The sequence below is a fragment of the Phyllostomus hastatus genome, unplaced genomic scaffold (genome assembly GCF_019186645.2).
Source record: "Phyllostomus hastatus isolate PE091 unplaced genomic scaffold, TTU_PhHast_1.1 phas_contig_148, whole genome shotgun sequence".
NCBI lineage: Eukaryota > Metazoa > Chordata > Mammalia > Chiroptera > Phyllostomidae > Phyllostomus > Phyllostomus hastatus.
The window spans coordinates 13,359,037-13,367,116 of NW_025333607.1; positions in this window are offsets into that span (position 1 = coordinate 13,359,037).

Sequence of the window (8,080 nt, forward strand, 5' to 3'; positions counted from 1 at the left end):
GTCTCAAAATCACTCCCCACAAATTACATATTGATTACAAGGATAAAAGAGAAGTTTACAATAGAGGAACTTGGTAAACACCACTATAACCAAATGATCAAAATCAGTACCATGAGTTATGGGAGGAATGGACATCATGAGCCTTATGATATGATGCCCCCAAAGGACATAACACAATGTACGTTCCTGCAAAACAATGCATATAATGTATATGAGCTGTACAAATCTAGATGATGTCTGTGTGTTCTTCAAAAACATTAATGTCATAGCCCTGACTGGCGTGGCTCAGTTGGTTGGGCATCATTCTGCAAAGCGAAAGGTCACTGGTTGAATTTCTGGTCGGGACACGTGCCTGGGTTGTGGGTTTGGTCCTGGGTGGCGGAGGTACAAGGGGCAACCTGTTGATGTTTCTCTCTCACATCTATGTTTCTCTCCCTTTCTCTCTCCCTTCTTTCCCTGCCCCCGCTCTAAAAATAAATAAATAGTATCTTTGAAAAAAAAGTAATGTCATAAAAGACAATGATTAAGGATCTGTCCCACATTAAAAGAGATTAAAGAGGCAAAACAAATAAATCCATGGGTGACCCTGAGTTGGTTTACAAAAAACAGCTCTAATGAACATTGTTGCGACAACTGGTAAACTTTGAATATGACCCATACAGGAGATAATTATGTATAATAACATTAAATTAACTGATTTGGATCATTTTATTAGGGTCTTGTAAGAGAATGTCCTTGTTCTTAGGAAACGCATGTTGAAATATTTAAGTGTAAAGGGGCAGAATGTCTCAGTTTGCTCTCAAATGGTTCCATAGACAGAGACTGCGGTCAGTACAGCAGATATGATAAATGTTAACAGCTGGAGAATCTCAATGAAGCGTGTACAAGGGTCACTTGTACTATCTTCAATTATTTCCACATAAAAATTTTATTTTTATTTTTCAGTTACAGTTGACATTCAATATTATATTAGTTTCAGGCATATAACAGGCATTATGGTTTGACATTTATATAACTTACGAAGTGATTCCCCCGATAATACATAGTTATTACAGTATTATTGACTGTATTATGAAGTGATTCCCCTGGATAATACACAGTTATTGCAATATTATTGACTATATTACCTATGCTGTACTTTACATCCCTGTGACTATCCAAATAAAAAGGCTTTAAAGGTTGCTTAATATTTTCATATTTTTGTATCTTCATAAAATCCTATGACAAAGGTCAAGGTGCACAAATCACTAAATTTCAAAGCTTTCTATTCTTTGGCTCTGAATCTTAATCTTCACATTTCCAAGGTGTTCTTTCTTTTGCAGCTTTGGTTTGGAATCGAATTGTCAGATGGTAGATACGGGAGCTGCCAAAAAGCTAAGCATGACTAAGGACTACAGGACATGGGGCGGTGGGGGGGGGCACAGGAGCAGGAAGAACAGCTGGAAGTGGCAGTGACGAGCTGGTTAGAACTGGCATCCCTCCCCTATTCATGGGCAAGTAAACAATTGGTCATTTCACCTATCACTGCTACAACTGTGAAATCCTTTGGAGTTGTTCCTCTAGTTTGTCTACCCCAGGGTTGTTTAGCACTCAATAAATGCTTTATGCCTAATTTGTCTGACACATTTGCATATTTGGAATATGTTAGTGTTATCTCCACTAACAGATTGTAGTTGCACTTTTCTACTTAGGATATTGCTGTCTCTTCATAGAACTTGTTACACTTTGGCCTGAAATAAATTCATTTTCTACCTTGTTTCATTAAAGATACTTCCTTGGAAGGTTAGATTGAAATAGAATTTCTGCATATAGAATCATGTTTTTAATCCATTATGGGAGCTCTCACTATAAAGAAAACCTGTAAAAAATCCTTCAAAAACTGAATTGTCATTCCCTAACTTAATTTGTCTATTTTTAAAAAGATTGTATTTATTTATTTTTAGACAGAGGGGAAGGGAGAGAGAAAGAGAAGAAGAGAAACATTAATGTGTGGTTGCCTCTCATGCATCCCCCACTGGGGACCCAGCTGCAACCCAGGCATGTGACCTGGATGGGAATCGAACCCGTGACCCTTTGGTTCTCAGGCCAGTGCTCAACTCACTGAGCCACACCAGCCAGGACTAATTTGTCTATTTTTAAAATCATTAGTTAAAATTCAATTTTATTTTGCATAGAATGGGCATTTCACGTGTTTTGCTTGAAATAGGCTTTTTTTTCCCCTTTTCCCTTATCTCCCTCCATGTGATCAACTAGTTAACATCTATCGCTGATCTAAACAACACAATACAACTTTGGAAACAATTTAAACCACTTCCTGCCAGTAAACTCATTCACATTGTCCTCTGTTTATGTATATTGGAATTGTGCCCTTAATATTCCCTACACATTTTTTTCAATAGAGAAAATTTCAAAACAGATGGTTGCTTTGTTTTAGTTACTAAAATCAATGCAAGTTTTAGAGATGCTTTCCAATCAAAACAAGTACTTGTAACTAAAACAAACATTTGAACTTTTAGGAGAAACTCCTTACTCCAGACAACCGCTGATGTACATTCTATCATCATTAGATTTTTTTTGTCTTGGTGGTTTCTAAATTTTTTTAAATTATTGATTTTAGAGAGAAAGAAGGGGGAGAGAGAGAAAACTATCAATTTTGCTGTTCCTGTTGTTTGTGCACTCATTGGTTGATTCTTATATGTGCCCTGACTGGGGATTGAACCCACAACCCTGTCCTCTCTGGACAATGCTCTAACCAGCTGAGCCACCCAGGCAGGGCTGTCTCAGAGTTTTGTATAAATCAGACACAGTCTACTGTCTGGTACAATGTTTCTCCACGTTTAGGCCCATGCCCTGTTTGATCATGGTAGATGTAGCATCCAGCAAATTGGAGAACAAATATCGGAGACTTTCAGGGTATCAAAGATGTTACTTTATTGGCCAAGTTTAACCTGCGCAGGGGCGAACTCTCAAAGTGTCCAGCGACACAGAGCCCACAAGGAGCTGCAAACCAGAGCCGTGCCGAGCGCTTACAACTATGTTCTTATATATGGGCGGGCAAGCAAGCGTTATACAGAAGCAGACGTGGCAGTTAGTAATTCGCTTACAAAGACCGCGCGCGGGAATTTCAAACCAAGCATTCTTTCATAAGGCGGGAAGGCAGGATGTTTGTTCATTAACCTAGTAATCTCCTGGCTCTAGCTAGCTAGTTTTCTATTTTCTCATTAAAAACTACAAAGCACTGCTTATCTAGCCTACCCAGGGGAGAGCGTCTGCTAGACACAGGATGTTTGCTTTAACTGTACTTTGTCTCTTTTATCATTTCTTTTTAGCTACAATGTGGTTCTTGTCTATTAAGGTTAAATTTAGTTCTTAATTTCCTTGTTCCCAACAGTAGAAATCTCGGTCTTGTCCTGAAATCCTGGGATCGTCCATGGAGAGCCATGCCCCAGGTCCCCTCCTTTCTCATGACTTCGGCGATCACTGCTTCTCTGTATTCCCTGCAGCTCAGGAGATCTTGTTAAACATTACTTTCAGAAGTATTTTTTACAATAAAAATATGTTTTATTTTTTTGCCAGTATAAAATAATATTATACCATTACCCTGTGATTTCACCTTGTATAGTTCCCTTCTCCAGGTTCTGAGAACTGTCCCTCCTTGGGGGAGGGGTGTGGTCCTTACATTTGCGAATCTCGTGCCTATTCCAGTAACCACGTGGAAGTCAGGTGGCTGACCTTTGGCACTGATCTGCTAAAGGGCATTCTGGGGAGAAGTTGCACTGTACTTTGCCTCATCCTGCCTCCCTTTAGGGGCATGGCCTTCTGTGAGTACCAAGCATTTAGCGATGACAAACCAAGCAGTTACCCATGTCTTTGTTTTATATCCCTTGGCTTCCTGGCATTATTTTTAATAGTTCTCCCATAATCATATAATAGCTTCATTTATAAGGTCATTGAGATCCAAGAAATAACAAGCGTTCAGATAGTTTAGTCAAAGACTTTAAATAACTACAGGAGGCAGGACGTTCCCAGCTGGGCTGTTGAGGGTGGTGTTGTAGGATTTAGATTGCACAGCAAAGAAGTTAAAAGTATCATATTACAACTGCAAAAAGAGAAGATCTCAGCGTTGGAATCTCCAGTGTCCTAACAGCTCCTTTAAACTTTGAGTAGTTGGTTAGGAGAAGGCAAGGGGCGCATCTGCAAAGGAGCATTCGTTTCCCCGCAATGAAGGAAGCAGCTGATTTATTTCGCTAGCTTAGCTACATCGTCCTGTTCTTCCTCCTCCTCCTCCATATGATAACGCCAATTGTCGTAGTGATTTTGCTCCTGGTCTTCATTTTCAGCCCAAACTTTGCAGCTTTTTTACTTGTGCTCAAACCACCCAAGAGAAGGTATCAGAAAGTAGGAGAAGAGAAGGTTGGGAATGGGAATAATAAAAAGAGAGGAACTAGGCATTGCATGCATGTTTCTAGTGACTCTAAAATCTGTACCTGTGTTGAGCCATCAGCAGGAAGCTAGGTGCCGCTGTTTTCTTCCTCCGTAGATGTTCTGTAGCTATTGGTGACTATGCCACACAGGAAAAAAATGCTCTCTGGTGGCAGCCAGGAATAGTTTTTTTTTCCCTCCTGAGCAACGAATTGCTTTAATTTTCTTTTCTTTCTTTTTTTTTAAAAGATTTTATTCATCCATTTTTAAAGAGAGGGAAGGGAGGGAGAAAGAGAGAGAGAGAGAGAAACATCAATGTGCAGTTGCTGGGGGCCGTGGCCTGCAACCCAGGCATGTGCCCTGCCTGGGAATCGAACCTGCGACGCTTTGGTTCGCAGCCCACGCTCAATCCACTGAGCTACACCAGCCAGGGAATTGCTTTAATTTTCTGAGAGCACTGGGAACCCTAAAATTCATCGTGGTTTTTTTTCTTCCCCCTGTCCTGGAATCTTGAACATTCTGAGTTCAGATGTTGTGTCTCCCATCTCTGCCCAGCGAAGAAGCCCACGTAGGTTCCTCCTATTTTTTTTTTACCCGTATATTTTCTTCATTCTGATTTTCTTACTTGATTTTATTTTTGTTTTATGACAGTGTATAGTAAAATGATCGAGACACTTTATTTCCTCTTTGGAAACAATGGCATGTAAATAAATAGCAGTTAAAAATGTGAAGGGAGAAACTCTGAGATGGGAAGGGACCTGGGACAATTACCCCGTGACTTTCAGTGAGTTGTTATGGGAAGCAGCAGAACGTAATGTTTTAATGCACAGGTTCTGGAGTCTGGGGGGTGGGGTTCCGTCTCACGAAATCGACGTGTTTGATGGAATCTCCTAGGTTCGCTGTATTTTGGGACATGATTATCTTTTAGTCATAGTTTAGTCAGGGTGTTAGTTATATGGAGTACTGTGGGACCCACTATCCCCAAATTTAGCAAATTGAAACAACACACATTTATTATTCCACGGTTATGGTGAGTCAGGAACCTGGCTCAGCTTAGCTGGGGCCTCTGCTTCGGGATCTCAGACAGGGCTGCAACCTGGGGTTTAATCTGAAGGCTCCACCAGGGAAGAGTCCACCTCCAACCTCCCCCCCAGGTTGGCGATGGGATTCAGGGCCTCAAGGTTGTTGAGCAGGGGCCTCCCTGAGTGCCTTGCCACTCGCTTCATCAAAGCCAGCAAGGGACACATTGGACTATCAAAGGGAAAGTGACAGTCTCGTGCACCCTACTGCTGTAAAGAATTTGTTTGGTCTTTGCTCCCGGTTCCTGGGAGATGGCCTCTAAATCCTTAAACTTTCTTGAGTTATTGGAGTGTCTTTCATTCATGGGCGGCTGCTCAACCACACCTGAGTGTTTGCTGACGAGGTGACTCAGGGTGGGGAGTCAGAAAGACTCACCTTGCAATTAGAGGGTTGGAAGTAGCTCATCAGAGGAAGGGGCTGGAGATGGAGTTCAGTCGCATCTCATGGCCCATCATTAAGTCAGTCGTATGCATAGGTAAGCAGTTGCACAGGTAAGCAAACTCCAATAAAAGGTCCAGACACTGAAGCGCAGGGGAGCTTCCTGGCTGATGAGCACATCGACGTGCCAGGAGGTTGGTGTCCAGATGCCACCGGGGGGAGACACAGAAACTCTGCATTCATGACCCTCCCTAGCTTTGCTCTTCGAGTCTCGTCATTTGGCTGGTCCTACTTGTGTCCTTCACGATAAAACACGGGTTGTAGATAGTCCTTTCCCGAGCTCTGTGGCTTGTTCTCTGGAGTGTGATCGAACCTGAGAGGCTGGTGAGAACTCCCCAGGCATCCAGGCAGTTGCCTGGAAGAGCTGGTGGCGTGGGGACCCCCAGCCTGTGGCTGGCGTCGGACGTGCAGGCCATCTTGTGGGGAATTGGGCCCTTACGTCCCTGGCGTCTGCTCCTACTCCAGGTGGTCGGTGTCGGACTGGACCGCAGTATTCACCCGATCTCGAAGTGCCATCCCAGTCCCTTCGCTGTGTCCTGTTGGTGAGCATCAAGTCACAAGGCCCACGCTTCAGGGGTGGGGAATTACGTAAGGGCACGAACCCCAGGAAGCAGGGACGGTGGGAAGCGTTCGATCACAGCATGCCCACAGACTGACCACTCGTCTTACCACCTCTTGACTGATCACGTGCACACGAGATCAGAGCTTGTGGACTTTTAATACTATGAAGGACTTTAGGAATTGTTTAGTTCAACCCTGTTACTTTACAGGTGAGAAAAGCCAGGCTCCACGCGTGTGGGTGTGTCATTTGAGAGCATGGAACGAGCTAGTGCCAAGGTCAGAACGAGAACTAGAGTTCTTTCCCCAACACCATGCTGACTAAATGCTTTCATCTCGTCCCCGAGTAAACTGGGGCTGCTGGAGGGGAACAGTTACCTCCCTTCAAGCACATCGACAAAACTTCTCCACAGAGACAGGAAAACAGGGAGCAGGAGAAGACGCAGGAAGAGTCTAAGATTTCGGAAGGCCAAGAGTTGAACCGGGAGACAACTGTAAAAGCTCTTTGTTTCTCGCACGTGATGCATTGATTTTTGTGTAATTAGAAAATCAAGTTTAAAAGGAAGCACCGAACGTCAGAGGCTAGAAAACCAGGTGCAGAAGCGAAAGGGAATTAAGCTTCAGACGAATAGCGGACCACATGCATAGCAGTAATGCCCTCTGGACCGGTCCGTAAATGAATTCCGCTTCCTGAGGGACGCCATGCTTCGTGGCGGAGGATTTCCAGAGCCAGTGCTAAGATGAACGCCGCACAGCCCACAGCACCCTCGCAGAAACTGCGTGGGGAGCTGGAGTGGTTTCACCTCCAATCAGAGGGGCAGGAGGAAAATGCCATCAGGACACACCAAAGACGCTAACTGGGGCTTCTGTCGTGGGTTTCCAGAATAGCTCCAGCTGTGACCTCCGAGCCAGTTGCCAGGAACCAGCAGCCACTGACATTACAGGGGTCGGGGGGTCGGAGGGAGTGGGTGGGAAGCAACGATGATTTCCAGCCAAAGCAGCAGGGGGCTTGCGAAGTCCAGGTAAACTTCACGCAGGGATCCAGGACTTACCGGGGCCGCGGCCTCCCTCACCCACAGGACGGTGTTTGTGTTCCCCTCTCACATTCTCTGTCTCAGGCAAAGTGTTGTTAGTTGCTTCACACATTCCTGTTTGGGGCAGAAAGGACTTCTTACAGCAGAGTCGTGGACAGGTGGCTTCACTGACCACCAACAAACGTGTCGCTAACTCTCGTCTTTGCCAGCAAGACGGTGCCCTTCAATGCGTGATGCAAACTGGCCCTGCAGTGGCGTTGTCTCTCTGCCACCCTCGAAGTGGGCCCTTGATTCTGTTCCCATGCTGCGACTTGGCGTTTCCAGCAGCACCGTGGCATTCTGGTCCTCACGCCATCCCCTCCATTGCACCTAAGTCCTGCTCGTTTCTCTGGGCCAGGCAGAGTCTGCTCTGCTCTGAGCAGCCTCCTCACACGGCTCCACTCTGCCGTGTCTCAAGAGCCTGGCTCCGGGCTAGCGCTTTAGAAACAGGAACTCATTTAATCCTTACAAACGAGTTAGGGGGTAGGTTCTCCTGTTACCCTTAAAGG